The sequence below is a fragment of the Humulus lupulus genome, chromosome 3 (assembly GCF_963169125.1).
Source record: "Humulus lupulus chromosome 3, drHumLupu1.1, whole genome shotgun sequence".
In the NCBI taxonomy this organism is placed as follows: Eukaryota; Viridiplantae; Streptophyta; class Magnoliopsida; order Rosales; family Cannabaceae; genus Humulus; species Humulus lupulus.
In genome coordinates, this window is record NC_084795.1 from 155,056,246 (window position 1) to 155,073,146 (window position 16,901).

General features: G+C 38.2%; 1 non-coding gene across 1 annotated transcript; it reads right to left on the bottom strand.

Moving 5' to 3' along the window:
• Nucleotides 1–1,816: 1,816 nt before the first annotated feature.
• On the bottom strand, nucleotides 1,817–1,923 carry LOC133827744 (small nucleolar RNA R71). The gene has a single exon (XR_009890394.1). It is a non-coding gene; the product is annotated as a small nucleolar RNA R71 (small nucleolar RNA).
• Between the last annotated feature and the right edge of the window lie 14,978 nt (nucleotides 1,924–16,901).

Sequence of the window (16,901 nt, forward strand, 5' to 3'; positions counted from 1 at the left end):
ATTATAAATCTATTTGGAAGATGATAGTTTCACTTTGTTTAACTATCACTAAAACTTGGGAATCAATATACTAATAAGTATTATTAAACTTACATTTTGTGGATTCTAGTATCTTAATAATCTTTCTTTTAACACTTATTTTCATATCATTATTGGTTCATTTTTATTCTCTTAAATTACTTTATTTTAAATATTTTATTTTATGTTCATGACATTAAATCTCATCAATCTTTGGAGCTAGGTTAGAATTTATTAATTTTTGTTTAAAATAGTTTTCATTTTGATTATAGACAACTCCTTTGTGTTCGACCTCGTGCTTACACGAACACTATACTTCATATACGATTCGTGTGCTTGGGAGTTATAAATATTTAAAACATACCCATTTTTGGTCCATCAAGTTTTTAGCGCCATTGCCGGGGAGTTGCAAGAAAATAAAAAAAATTTATCTCAAGGTTAGTGAATTCTTCTACTAGTTATTTTAAATTTTGCACTTAAAAAAACTATATATACAAAACTATAAAAAAAAATATATATTTATATAAAAAGAAAATTTGGAACGGTTCTACCACCCATAAAAGAAAACTTGCTTATATAGTTATATTTATTGTTTTTTTTAGTTGACGACACTTATGCCTCCTATCAATCTATCTTTTTAATTTTTATAGTTAATAGCACTTGTGCCTCCTAATTTTGTTCTAACTTTGTTCCTTATATATCTTTGCTAGTTGACGACAATTTTGCCTCCTAACCTTTGTTGTAATTTTCTTTATTTATCTTGTTGTTGTTATTATTTTTTTGCAAGTTACTAGTTGATGGCAAATTTGCCTCCTAGTCTTTTATCTTATGTTTTAGTTGTTGGCACTTGTGCCTCCTAATTTTTACCTTATTTTTGTTATGGTTGATGACATACTATGCCTCCCTACTCTTGCCTAATTTTTTATAGTCTTATTTAATTTTAACTTATTTTTCTTTGTCTTTTATCATATTATCGTATAATTGTGAAAAAATACTTGGAAAAAAAAAGAGAAAAACCTAAATCTTGTCATTTCACCATAAGCAATTTTTGCTTAAAGGAAATTTAAACAAAATTCTCAATCCGCCTCTACTAATTAACCTCTGGGAGTTGTTAGTAGTGTGTGAGTAAATGGAATCAAATAGACTTGGGGATAAGTAAACCATAAAAGTATATTGTTGTGAAATCTCTAAAAATTCTATGTATGCTCTATGGTTGCGGTTTTAACTGATATTCCACATCAGAAAATTGTTTGTTTGAGATTATCTTTGTTGCCTTGTTTGTGAAAATTGTATGCATCATTGGGAACGTAACTCTAAAAATCAATTAGTAAAAAGACGTTTAACTTTGTTTGAAATTGAAAGTGTTAGTAAAAATTTGAGCATCATGGAACCAATTGCTAATATTACTGGAAATCATGTTGATGAAAATGTTGTGCCTGAAAAAACATTGCTTGAGTATTTTGCACCTATTTCATCTAATGCTCCTTCATGTATTGTTCTTCCTACCACTTCTACTACCCATTTTGAGCTTAAACCATCAATCATTCAATTGTTACAATCTTTTTATGGGTTTGATAGAGAGGATCCTTACATGCATGTCAAAGATTTCTTATAAATTTGCTCAACGTTTAAATTTCAAAAAATTTCTAATGAGTCGGTCAAACTAAGATTGTTCCTTTTTTCATTAAAAGACAAATCAAAATATTGGTTACATTCCCTTCCCACGAGGTCTATAACTACATGAGATCAACTTTATAATAAATTCTTGCTGAAATTTTTTCCTATGTCTAAAACTGATAGTCTAAGGAGAGAAATCTCCGAGTTTTTTCAAAAAGATAATGAAGAGTTTCATGAATGTTGGGAAAGATTTAAAGATTTGTTATTAAAATGTCCTCATCATGGTTTTGAAAAATGGAGACTTGTAAAATATTTTATGATGGTTTGACTCCCTCTAATCGTCAAATGATTCAATCTATGCATATTGGAATTTTTTTTTAAATTTCAAGGACAAGAGGCTTGGGACGCCCTTGAAGATTTATCTGTCAATTCACAACAATTGAATTATTTTGATTCTAGGTCTAGGTCAAATAATTCACCAAAAAGAGGAGGAAGGTATGAAGTAAAAGATGAATTAGACTTAAGAACATCCTTAGACAAATTAGCGAGAAAAGTAGAAGCATTAGCCATAAGCCAAACTATAAATTCTCCAATACAACCAAGAAAAGATGTTTGTTCTAAATGTTCTAGTCCTTGCCATAATGCCCAATTATGTCCTTCCTACCAAGAAGCCTTTTCTGAGGAGGCCAATGCTCTTCATGCTTATGCGAAACCAAATGATAGCCAATTTCATCCACTTATAATCCAAATTGGAGAAACCATCCAAACTTTTCTTTGAGACAAAACCAACCTCAAATGAATCAAGGGCACCAATACAACACGCAAAACCAAACTCATGCCCCACAAAATCAACCATATCCTCAACAAAGGAAACCTTCCTTAGAAGATACTTTACAAAAATTTATGCAATCCACTCAACAAATCCTACAAAATTAGTCTCAATCAATTACCAAACTCGAGACACAAGTAGGACAACTCGCTACTACTCTAGATGATAGAGAAAAAGGAACATTCCCTAGTCAACAAGGTCAATATGAGAGATAGGAAATTCTAGTCATAATGGAGAAGTCAAATCAATTTCAAATCTTAGGTTCGGAAAGAACATTGCCAAACCCGATTACATTCCTGAGGTTGAAAGAAAAGGAAAAGAGTCAACCTTCTAGTTCTAATGCCAATGACTTTTCAAACAAGGATACTTCAATCCATCCTTTTATTTCAAAAGCCACATTCCCACAAAGATTACTTCCAATTTAAAAAGGTGGCCAATATAATGACATCTTAGAAGTTTTTAAACAAGTTAGTATCAATATCCCTTTCTTAGATTCCATTAAACAAATTCATGCCTACTCTAATTTTTTTAAGGATATTTGTATTGTAAAAAGAAACACTAATGTTCCTAAAAAGGAATTTTTAACTGAACAAGCTAGTTCCATTATTCAATATAAGAGTCTTGTTAAATATAAAGATCCTGGGTGTCCAACAATTTCATGCATTATTGGTGATCATTTTATTAACAAGGCTTTACTTGATTTAGGTGCTAGTGTGAATTTATTGCCTTATTCTATTTATAAGCAACTTGGTCTTGGTGAACTAAAACCTACTTCTATAACTCTTCAATTAGTCGATCGTTCTATGAAAATTCATAGAGGCATTATAGATGATGTTTTGATAAAAGTTGATAAATTTTATTTTTCTATTAACTTCATTGTTCTTGATACTCAACCTGTGGAAAATGTGCATGCTCAAATTCCTATCATTTTAGGTATACCATTCTTTGCTACATCTAATGCAATCATTAATTGTCATAATGGTATTTTGAAATTATCTTTTGGAAATATGACTGTTGAATTGAATATTTTTAATGTTGCTAAATCTGTTGAGTGTGAGGAAGTGCATGAAGTTAACATGATAGATAGTATTTGTGAAGATGATGGAAATGACTTACTTGACTTTTGTGAAAAATACTTTGGTATGAACTTGCATGTTGATGATTCTAATGATGATGTGAATTCTTTGCTAGAGTCTGTACCCTTAAATGAAACCAAAGTTGAACCTTTTTTACCCTTAGATAATGTTCAATCAATTTATGAGTCTCCAAAGTTAGACCTTAAACCTATGCTAGAAAATTTAAAATATGTTTTTCTAGGAGAGTCTGAAACCCTACTTGTTATCATAGCATCCGCCTTAGATAAAGAACAAAAAGATAAATTGTTAAATGTCCTTAGAAAACATAAAGACGCCATAGGTTGGACAATTGGAGACATTAAAGGAATTAGTCCATCCATATGTATGCACAAAAACCATCTAGAAGAGAATGCTAAAACCTCTTAGGAATGTCAAAGAAGGCTAAATCCAAATATGAAAGAAGTAGTTAGAGAAGAGGTCATAAAATTATTAGACGTAGGTATCATTTACCCTATTTCTGATAGTCAATGGGTTAGTCCAGTTCAAGTTGTGCATAAGAAGTCTGGGATCATAGTTGTTGAAAACAAGAAAAATGAATTAATCCCTACTAGAGTACAAACGGGGTGGAGAGTGTGCATAAACTATAAAAAGCTGAATAATGTTACTAGAAAAGACCATTTTCCATTACCCTCTATTGATCAAATGATTGAACGTTTAGCTAGCCATGAATATTATTGCTTTCTTGATGGGTATTCGGGATATAACCAAATCCCCATTGCCCCAGAAGATCAAGAAAAGACTACATTTACATGCCCTTTCGAAACTTTTGCCTATCGTCGCATGCCTTTTGGATTATGCAATGTACCTGCGACTTTTCAAAGGTGTATGATTTCAATTTTTTCTAGCATGGTTGAAAGATTTCTTGAAGTGTTTATGGATGATATTTTTGTGTTTGGTTCTTCCTTTGATAAATGTTTGCACCATCTTTCACTTGTTTTAATTCATTGAAAAGAGAAAAACCTTGTGCTTAACTGGGAAAAATGTAATTTTATGGTTAAAAAAGGAATTATTTTAGCTCATGTAATCTCATCTGAGGGAATAGAAGTTGATAAATCTAAAGTTGATCTTATTTCAAAACTTCCCCCACCTAAAACTGTGAAAGAAATTAGATCATTCTTAGGTCATGCCGGTTTCTATAGAAGATTTATAAAAGACTTTAGCAAAATTTCTCGGCCTTTATGCCATTTACTTGGAAAAGAAAATGATTTTTTCTTTGATAATAATTGCCATGTTTCCTTTGAAAAATTTATTGAACACTGCACCCATTATTCGACCCCGTGATTGGAAAATACCTTTTGAAGTAATGTGTGATGCTTATGATTATGCTATAGGTGTTGTCTTAGGACAAAGACTTGAAAATATACCTCATGTAATTTACTATGCTAGCAAAAACTTTAAATGATGCTCAATTAAATTATTCCACAACCGGAAAATAATTGCTTGATTTTTTTTTTGCATTGGAGAAATTTAGATCTTATTTGTTAGGGTCTAAAATTATTTTAATTCTGATCATGCTGCATTAAAATATCTCTTGTCGAAAAAAGATGCTAAGTCTCGTTTGATTCGTTGGATCCTACTTTTACAAGAATTCGACTTAGAAATACGTGACAAAAAGGGCTCTGTAAATGTTGTTGCTGATCATTTATCAAGACTATTTGTTGAAACTATACATGACTCCACTCCTATCACGGAAACTTTTCCTGATGAACAATTGATGCATGTTTCTTCCTTGCCTTGGTATGCTGATGCTGACGGTGAGAACTCGTCAACGATGTTAGGTCATAAAACACAAATTTTAGTAAGATAATAACTAAATGAAAATTTAGAATAGACTTGAGGAAGAATAAATGCAAATCAACAATGGAGTAAAAACCTGTATGTTGTTTAATAACCTCTATATACAATGAATTTTCCAACCCCCTTCAATGATGAAGTGAGGCCTCATTTATAGGTGAGCTCTAATGGCTCTTGGTACATTGTGGTCTCGAAGAGACAAGGAGCTGCATATTCAGGCTGTAGGTGGCAGTGTTGGTGGAGGAGTGGTGATCGGGTCTAGTACATGTCAGGGGTCTACAAAAGTACTCCTGCCTTGGTACCATGTTGTACCTCCACTACTTATTGGGTACGGATGTCAGAGTCGTGCCTTTGTCCTCCTCAAGTTCGTACATCCCATACTCGTGGGCATGCCTTATACCTGATTGTTCTTTTTCCTATTTCAAAGATACCCCTTTTCACCAGGCTTTCTTACATTTGGTTAAGTGTTGTAGAACTTATGGGTTTTCATGGAAGACATGGCGAGGCAAGGCACCTTTTGTGGGTCTTTATCCCAGAAAGATTTGGGGTCTCGCATGGACCCTTGAGCACAAGGAATGGCATCTCGCGTGACAAGGCTTGCGGGCCTATGGTGAGACATGTTTGTGGGACCTGGCGCGAGGTGGTGTCCGCAGGACCAGGCGCAGGGCGCTGCTGCGCGGCTGAGGTGGTGGGTCTGTGGGACCTAGCGTGAGGCGTTGCTGCGCGGCCGAGGTGGTGGCTCCGCGGGACCTGGCGCAAGGCGCTGGTACACGACCAAGGTGGTGTCCACATGACCTAGCACGAGGCGCTACTGCGCGGCCGAGGGGGTGGGTCTGCGGGCCCTGGCGTGAGGCGCTGCTACGCGGCGGAGGTGGTGCGTTCGCAAGACCTGGCACTGCAGCGCGGCCGAGGTGTTGTCCGTGGGACCTGGCACGGGGCGCTGCTATGCGACCGAGGTGGTGGGTCCGCGAGACCTAGCGCGAGGCACTGCTGCGCAGCCGATTTGGTGGGTCTGTGAGACCTGGCGGAAGGTGCTGCTGCACGGCCAAGGTGGTGGGTCCGCGGGACCTGGCGCAAGGCGCTGCTGCGCGACCGAGGTGGTGGGTCTGCGGGACCTGGCGTAAGGCACTGCTGCGAGGCTGAGGTGGTGTCGGCGAGACCTGACGTGGTGCGCTGCTACGCCGCCGAGGTGGTGTGTCTGCGGGACCTAGCACGAGGCGATGTGCGCGGCCAAGGTGGTTGGTCCACGGGAATTGGCGCGAGGTACTGCTGCGCGACCGAGGTGGTGTCTGCAGGACCTGGCACGAGGCTTTGCTGCGCGGCCGAGGTGGGGTCCGCGGGACCTAAAGTGAGGCCCTGCTATGCGGCTGAGGTGGTGAGTCCGCAGGACCTGGCGTAAGGGTTCGTGGCACCTGGGCGCGAGGGGTTCTAGTCTTCAGAGAGGCAGAGGCCTCATGATCCTCATGGGAGCATGACTCCTAAGAGCTTGGCACTCGGGTCTCCAACCACGCAAGTGTCTCGCGAGGCACATGAACGCGAGGCAGGGGCCTCGCAAGGCCTATGGGCGCGAGACACATGAGGGTGTCGTGAGCCTTTGAATCTTCAGCAAGGCAGAGACTTGCAAGGCACTTGGAAGTGTTGGATAGAATGTGGTCTCGTGAGACCTATAGGCCCGAGTCTGATAGCATGACTAAGTGACCATTATCCATGTATTTCAACCAAGGATCAGAGATTTTTTCCTTGGTTGATTTTTGGCATCCACACTTGCTGCCCAGTCTATGGGGAGGTCTTTAGACATCCTTGTAGACTTATTATGATGTTATACTTATTTTTCATGAGTGTGATACTTCCATTATTCTTGGAGGCATATAAAGCAGCGAAGGATGCCATTCAACACTATTGGGTGATGAGGACCTTGCTATGCGAGTAGTCTCGCACAGCGAGACCCTCTCGCATGGTAAGGCTTGACTCCTTTTCTTCGCGTTTCATCCGTTGACATCCCGGGGCCATCATAAGGTGGCATTTATATAGATGACCAATGAAGGAATGGAGCCCGATTGAGCTATAAAGTCGAGGGTAGTCTTGCCGAGGGAGGGTGCCCTTGCTATGCGAGATCCTCTTGCAAGGTGTGAGGTATCTCGTTGCCTTGTTTTCCTTAGTCTAGGACTCTGACAGGCCATTCTCTTTTTCTTTTTTTCTGCGTCAGGGACTTTCGCAAGTCCTCATGGTCAATAGCTTTATTTTGAAAGGGTTCCTTTTGGGACCCCTCTACGACGTGTTATTTGTGTCTGTTGGTGCACCTTATTTACTCGTAAGGATATGTTGACCCTTTTTGGGTTCTCGCTATCCTTTTATATATTTTTGCTCGCGCATTTTATTTTGTGCGAGAAGCGTCCTTCTCATCATTATGCATAGTACTATTTTTGTAAGCATCTTCTTCGAGACCCTTTTTGCAAGCGTCTTCTGTGAGACCCTTTTTCACAAGCGTCTTCTTTGAGACCCTTTTCACAAGCGTCTTCTTTGAGACCCTTTTTGGAAGCGTCTTCTTTGAGACCATTTTCATAAGCGTCTTCTTTGAGACCATTTTTTGGATTTTGAGGTGATCTTTCCTCGAGTCGAGACCCTTGTAGAGAGATGGTCCTTGTGAAATCTTGTGAACACCTATTTTCAAGGCCCTTTTTCCCTTGGTAAGGCGACTCAGTCAATCTAGACTTGGGGATCTCTTTGGGTTCCTCTTTCGTCTTCTGCGACGTGGTCCCTTTACAGGATGGGTTTGTCCGTGGCGAGGTCACTTTTGAATTTTTTAGATTCTATAAGGGTAGCTAGTCCTTATAGATTCAAATGTTGTCTCATAAGGTTCACCGCTCTCACATATATGTATTTTAAATACTTTTTATATATATGTATGTCGCAAGGCTAGATGCATGTTTCACACTTGGCCAAGCACATATTGGGGCTTGTGGGGCTAGGTGCTTGCTTTGCACATGGCTAACTGCCTGTGGAGGTTTGTGAGGTTGGACACCTAATTTGCGCAAGGTTAGATGCGTGTTGAGGATTGCGAGGCTAGGAACCTATTTTCCACATGGCTAGGTGCATGTTGAGGTCGGGTCCAATAATTTGTAAGTGGTTTGTCGGATCTTTCTTGCCAAGTACTTTATTGTTTGTTCTCTCCGATATGCTTTAATAATTCCAGATCTCTAGAATTAGCTAGGCGACTCCGTTGGATCTTTATGGTGGCCGATTGCGATGATTTGATGAAATCCTACTAACTTCTTCTTTGAAGCCTTTTTGTAGTCCTCTTCCAATTTTCAACTTGATCAACGACTCCTCTATCACGGTGTTCTCTTCTACACAGAATCTTCAGATGTATTGGTAGAAGGGTGATCGGAGGAAGATTCGCTTTCCTCAACATGCAAGTTCTTATAGCCCTCTTCCACACGTATATACTTATGTGCTCTTTCAAAGAATTCATCTAAGTTTGTAACCTCTCTCTTGAGCAAGTTACCCCATAACTTGCTTCCTGGACAAACTCCGACTCTAATAGCCATCTTGAGCTCCTCTCTAGTTGAACTTCCCAAATTTTTTGCGTCCATATTGAACCTATGGATATAGCTCCTTAGACTTCCATTCTCGCCTTGTTTTATGTTAGCGAGGCTGGTAATTGGCATAACACAATCACAGACTGCACTGTGTTGCTGAAAAAATTCACCAGAGAATTGTTGCCACGACTTGATGGTTCCTAGCCTTAACCTCTTGAACCACTTGTACGCAACTCCTTTAAGTGTAGCGACAAAGCAATGACACTTTGTTCTGCTATTGACCCCCCTTAACCTCATCAAGTTATTGAAGGAGTTTAAGTGATACTTTGGATACGTAGTGCCCTCGTACGGAGCCATGCAAGGCTCTTTGAAGATGGTGGGGAGTTGCTCAAACTGGATCTCCCTTGTGAAGGGAAAATCATTGTCAAATTCTTCCTCATCTCTGCGCCCCCTAGGTGCAGTGATAATCTTGCCTTGAGGGCTTTGCATTTCGGTGTCTAGTTCCTTCTTCTTTTTGCTTAAGGAATCTTGCAGGTTCTCAGACTGAACCCTTGCTTTGGTTGTGTCCCTTGGGGGAGCCGCAGGGGGTGTTGTTTTGACCCCAGACCCTCTCCAGTTAAATTTCCCCCTCAAGTCAGGTGAGGCTTTTGTGGGGGTAATCTTGGATCTGCACCTCCTGTAGATGGGGTTCGCGCCAGGTTTCGCCACTGGTGTATAATATTCCTAGTGCTCTGGGCGAGGAGTATAACAAGGGGAGAGCTGCGTTTTGTCACCGTCCACGGGTATGGTGGTTTCTCCTCATGCATGCTTTTCTCTCCTATGCTAGGGAAGGGGTATGCTTGACCTCCCTTGTAGCAATTCAGTCAACACCTCCTGCATGTTCTTTATTGCAGCTTCAAGCCTTCGATTTTTTATGTGCAATTCGTGTATCTCATTCTCGTAAAAGCAACTTCTGGAGCTATGACTCACAGCGTGCACCCGCAAACTGTTGTCAAGCCTGTGCAAAGAGGGGCATGGGTCCCGCTGGACGGAGCGTGGTGCAATCGGTGGTTGAGGATGAGGGTGCGTACTCAGGCCACACACACGGGTCGTAGATGGTTCACGATGACCTCCCCTAGGTTGGACTACCAGGAGTGTTACCTCATTCTCCTATCTAGGGGTTGAATGTTCTGCAGCATGTCTCCATTCTCAGGTGGTGGAGGGTCTCTTCTAGAGGTTTTCGGTTGGCCTCCGCAAGGTGGATCTCAACATCTTGAGATACCTGTAGGCGTTTTGAACGCCTTGGCATTTTTTCTTGTCAAAATTGGTGGAAGAACAACGGTTTGATAGTCATCCTTCCCACAGATGACACCATACTGTTGACGATGAGAACTCATCAACGATGTTAGGTTGGAAAACACAAAGTTTAGTAAGATAATAACGAAATAAGAATTTAGAATAGACTTGAGGAAGGATAAATGCAAATCAACAATGGAGTAAAAACCTGTATATTGTTTAATAACCTCTGTATGCAATGAATTTTCCAACCCCCTTCAATGATGAAGTGAGGCCTTATTTATAGGTGAGCTCTAATGGCTCTTGGTACATTGTGGTCCCAAAGAGACAAGGAGTTGCATATTCAGGCTGGTGGTAAGGGTGTTGGACAAGTGGTGGTCGGCTCTAGTATATGTCAGGGGTCTGCAAAAGTACTCCTGCCTTGGTACCTTGTCATACCTCCACTACTTGTTGGGTACGGATGTCAGAGTCATGCCTCTGTCCTCCTCAAGGTCGTACATCCCGTACTCGTGGCATGCCTTGTACCTGATGGTTCTTTTTCCTATTTCAAATATACACCTTTTCACCAAGCTTTCTTACATTTGGTTAAGTGTTGTAGAACTTATGGGTTTTCATGGAAGATATGGCGAGGCAAGGCGCCTTTCTCGAGTCTTTATCCCAGCAAGATGTGGGGTCTCGCATGAACCCTTAAGCACAAGGCATGGCATCTCACGTGACAAGGCTTGCAGGCCTATGGCAAGGCATGTCCGCAGGACCTAGCGTGAGGCTCTGCTGCACGGCCGAGGTGGTGTCCGCAGGACTTGGCGCGGGGCGCTGCTACACAGCCAAGGTGGTAGGTCCGTGGGACCTGGCGTGAGGCGTTGCTGCGCGGTCGAGGTGGTGGGTTTGTGGGACCTAGCGCGAGGCACTGCTACATGGTCGAGGTAGTGTCTGCAGGACCTGGCGTGGGGCGCTGCTGTGCGGCCGAGGAGGTGGGTCTGCTGGACCTGGTGTGAGGCGCTGCTGTGCAGCCGAGGTGGTGGGTCCGCGGGACCTAGCGCAAGGCGCTGCTGTGTGGCCAAGGTGGGTCCGCGGGACCTAGCACGAGGCGTTGCTGCGTGGTTGAGGTGTTGTCAATAGGACCTGGCACAGGGCACTACTACGCGGACGAGGTGGTGGGTCCGCGGGACCTGGCGCAAGGCTCTGCGACGCGGCCGAGGTGGTGGGGCCGCGAGACCTAGTGCGAGGCGATGCTGCGCGGCCGAGGTGATGCGTGTCATGAGCCTTCGAATCTTCAACAAGGCAGAGACCTGCGGAGCACTTGGGAGTGTTGGCTAGAACATGGTCTCGTGAGACCTATAGGCATGAGACCTATAGGCCCGAGTCCGATAGCATGACTAAGTGACCATTAGCCATGTATTTCAACCAGGGATCAGAGATTTTTTCCTTGGTGGATTTTTGGCATCCACAGCTGATATTGTTAATTATTTGGTCACTAAAGAAATACCATCTCATTGGTCTAAGCATGATAAATCTAAATTTTATTCTGAGGTGAAAATTTTATTTGGGATGATCCTTACTTGTTTAAATACTGTCTTGATCAAATAATTAGAAGATGCATTCCAAATTATGATCAATCTAAAATCATATACTTTTGTCACAATCGTGCATGTGGAGGACATTTTAGTGGTAAGAAAACAACTGCTAAAGTTTTACAATGTGGTTTTTATTGGCCTACTATCTTTCGTGATACATATGTTTATTGTAAAGCTTGTGAACGTTGCCAAAGTTAGGAAGTTTAACTAAAAGAAACATGATGCCTTTAAATCCTATTCTTATTATTGACATATTTGATGTTTGGGGCATTGATTTTATGGGACCATTTCCTAACTCTTTTGGTAATCTTTATATTCTTGTTGGAGGTGATTATGTGTCTAAATGGGTCGAGGCTATTGCATGTCACGCTAATGACCACAAATTTGTTCTTCGGTTTTTGAAAGAAAATATATTTTCCCATTTTGGTTAACCACGTGCTATCATTAGTGATAACGGTACACACTTTTGTAATAAGCTATTTGAATATATGATGAAACAATATGGCATTACGCATAAAGTCTCAACACTATATCACCCACAAACTAGTGGTCAAGTTGAAGTGTCTAATAGGGAAGTTAAGCACATTTTAGAAAAAACTGTGAATCCAACTAGGAAAGATTGGTCCTTAAGACTCACTGATGCATTATGGGTGTATCGTACCGCGTACAAAACGCCCATTGGCATGTCACCCTACAGACTTGTGTATGGGAAAGCGTGACACTTACCTGTTGGGTTAGAACATAGAGCCTTTTGGGCAATTAAGTAGTTAAACTTTTCTTTAGACAAGGCAGCTGAGAAAAGAAAACTTCAATTGAATGAGCTAGACGAAATTAGCAATGATGCATATGACTATTCAAAAAAATATAAGGATCGTATGAAAGTTTACCATGACAAAAATATTTTGAGAAAAGATTTTTCTCCAGGTCAGAAAGTCCTTTTATACAACTATCGTTTGCATTTATTCTCGGGAAAGTTACTCTCTAGGTGGTCTGGTCCTTACATTGTTCGTATTGTTTTTCCACATGGAGCTATTGAAATTGAAATTCCTAAAAATGGTGATATATTTAAAGTTAATGGACAAAAATTAAACCATTTTTAGAATTAAAAACCGATGAAGTGGATGAAATCCTCCTTGAGGATCCTATTTACCAAGTTATTTGATTGCTTGTGTTTATCTGTTTTGTTATTTTTCGTGTTTACTTTTGTGTCTTATACTTTTTGTTAAGTGTTTCTTGCTCTCTTGACGTTGCACCACGATGAGGTACGACCATTCTAAACTCTAACCTCTTGTCAATTTTAATTTATATTTATATTTTGACACATTGGGGACAATGCTTAAATTAAGTTTGGGGGTAGTGAGTATAATGGTTGTTTACCATTCATTATGTTGAATATGAGGGTAGAATTGTGTTAAGTTTGTTTTGAAAAAATATATATATATATATAAATAAATACTATTTTTATTGTGTTTTGTTTCAAAAAAAAAGTTTGTGATATTTTTCATTTTCAATGATAAAAATCTTGATTGAGTTTGAGTTTAGCTGTCTTAAAATATGAATAATTCTTAAGCTTTATCTTTAATTATAGGGTCAATTTTGCTTATAACAAAAATTACATTTTTCATAACAAGAACATTTTTACTTCCTATAAGTTTAAACGAAAAATAATTTTTGAGAACATATTTTAAAAAAAGGCAAAATTTAAAATTTAATTAATTACATAAGCTTAACTTTTATTCATAATAATTTTTTAGATTTATTTTCATTGTGCAATTTTTGAGAAAATCCTTTTTATATCACCAATATAAAAAAAAATGTGTGTTTTAATTTTCTTTTGTTTGAGGACTAGCAAAACTTTAAGTTTGGGGGTGTAATAACTCTATAAAATAGAGTTATTCTACCATATTTTTTATGCTGATTGTTGCTTAGTCTTTGAGTTTTTAAGTAATTTTACATTTATTAGTCTTATTGTAATTTTCTGGATATTTATATGTTTTTTATAGATATTTTATTATTTTATGTTGTAATTTAATTACTTGAAATTAGTATTGTTAGATTGAATGCTAAAAATATGATTTTATTGAAATTCAATTTTATGTAAATTAAATTTTAATTAATATTTTCATGGAGGTTATATTGTATATTTTATTAGAGAAAATAATTATTTTTAATTTAGTTTATGATTATTTTGTAGGAAACAATGTTGCATTTTGGTGCTTTGAAAAGAAGAGAAAAGAAAAGAATTAAAGTTGAAAAAAAAAGTGGAAAAATGGCATTTTTGAAACCCCTTCAGCTGGCCCCCAGCCTAGCTACCCGCCTGGCCCAATCCACCCCAGGCCTGACATCTCCTGGCCCACACCAGCCAAGCCCCTTGCTCCATGCACTACCGAAGCCTCCCAGCCAGCCCCCACGGGCCTGCCCCTTCAGCAGCCCAGGCCCAACACTTAAACACACAGTGTAACTGTCTTGGTTATCTAGGGCGTTACAATTACCGTAAGCATAGTGTCAGAAGACGCACTTTGCTCAGTGAGTATGTGGTTATTACCGTATTCTTAGTGCCGGGAGACGCACTCTACTAGGCATCGACCGTACATACGGTTCTGGTGATGCGAAGTACTTGGTATAGTTTATATTGAATTTTAATATGATTATTGAATATACGTGGCTATGACTTATTAGTTATGTGAATTGTTATTTACATGTATTGGTATATGTTCATGTTGTACTTATTATGTATGTTTTTTGAAACTTTTCTTGCTGGCCCTTGGCTCACACGTGCTCTACAATGCAGGTAAGGGAAAGCTAAAGGTAGATAAACCATGCATTGGAGGGCTTTGGAGCAACGTACATATTTGCCTGGCTCAACTACCATGCTCCAGTTATTTTGAGGGACTTAGGTTATGGTCCGAATTTGCTGCTTAGGTCGACTACTTTTGTAACTTTGGTTGTAACTGTTTTGCATTTAAAACTCATTTTGGGATCCCATGTAATTATTCAAAGTTTCAATAAAAAGTTTATAATTTTGACCAAAATTTTTAATACCTAAACCTTTGATTAGCGTTATTTACACTTTTGAGTCTAAATGACTCGCTTAACGAGTTATGCACTACTTTAAACACACAATTTAACGACTCTAGATTAGTAGGGCGTTACAGTTGTCTCCTGCAAATTCTAACGATCACAAACAGTATTACAATAACATTTTTAAAATTGAGAGTAAGCACCCCTAGGATCCATTGGACTTGTAGGTTACCTGGCTACTTACCTCAAGGTCTTGGGTATAACCCGAACCATCGATATAAAACATCTCACGTGGAGCATAGGTACTCTTAAAGACTGTCTCCCAATGTTCCCTCTATCTCTAACTAGTGTATAAGCCATACTTCTAGCAAGCAATACACTAATAACTCATGTTGCAGACACATAAATCCATAAACTGACTTACCAAACATCCTTAGCTGCATGTGGAAAATCTTCCTTTAAAGAGTTTTGCTTTGTTAGACCACATTGTAACTAACATACAATGTACTCTGATTAATTATGACATTATAGTAGATCAATACTCTATGTTAGGCATTAAGGTCATAACAAAATACCTACCAAGAGTATTTTCGTCCTCACACATTTTAAGCCATAATGACATTTAAAACTTTCAGCAAAACTTCCTTTAACAATTATTATCAAACCTAGCTGGAAAAGATTAGTTTTGAAAACTGCCAACCTTATCCGATTTTACCCTTTCATTGTTTTTAGCAAAACAATCACATATTTTCTAAATAAACCTCTCTAATTATAAACTTTGGTAATTTTATTTGAATTAAATAATTAAGAAATAAATATAATAATTTTTTATTTGTTTTAGATTAATTCAATGAAATTTGAATGAAAGTTGATTTTTATATAAAAAGATTGTTTTAAATTTAAGCTTTGGAAAAATATGGGGTTTGGACCTTTTTTTTTTAAATTTTCTTGACTAAATAAATAAAACATTCATAAAATATTAACTTTATAATATTCAGATTAAATTTTAATTTATTTTGTGGGTTAAACCTACAATAATAATTACTATAACTAAAACATATTCTTTTAGTCAAATACCTAGAATAATTTCTATTATTTTTCCTAAGTAAAAAATTTGTAAATTAAAGTTGTAGGTAACCTAGTTTAAAAAAATATAGCTCCAATGATCTTCAAATTTTGCAGAACTAAACTTGTATCTTCAAAGAAGCTCCTTGCAAAATCTCATTCAAAATTAATCATTTTTAATTGGTAAATACTATTTTAAAAAACCAATCTTTTCAAGGAAATTCGGGAGTTCATAATATATTTTTGGTTTTTTACTTAGGTCTAAATTTTATTAAGCTTATACTAGGATATGTAAACATTATTTCTACGAAAAATTAGGTTATTTAAATCATTTTTACTTGATAAAATAGATTTTAAACTTGGCTGCCCAGAAGTTATTTTGAGCTTCCAAAATATTTTGTCTAACTTTGAACAACCATAAGTCTCAGTCGGCTGTTTACCCAGGTTTTTAAAAGCAACTTTCCAAATTACACACAATTTTTGTAAAATTCATATCTTGCTCATTTTAAAACCTTTTCTCATGTTTCTAAGCCCTATTAATATCTACACATCTCAAACGTAAACATGCAAATAACAAAATCAAGACTCAGATTAATACAAAATTCACTTGACTATTTTGAATTCAAGGCTTAAACATTTTTCTTACACAATCATGGTTTTGTCTATGGAATGTTGGATTCCAACCCTTAATAATATCCAAACATCCATGCATGCATGACCACCCAATAAATAAGCATTATTACAGTTCCAATATATAATCTAAACATATCAAATAAATTAACCAAGGCATATTTAACAAAATTGTTGGATAAAAATCATAGGAGGTGACCATATACCTCTTGATGACCTTGGTTGGGATTTAGGTGACCTCAAGCACTGCAAGACCTTTGATTTGCATTTAATCTAGATTTATGTACTCCCCAAAAGACCACAAGCCAGTTTACACAAACATGAGTAATTTATGTGGGAATTGATTAAAAATTCGGAGAGAAGTTGACATATAGTGCTCGGCCAACAAGAGAGAAAGAAGAAA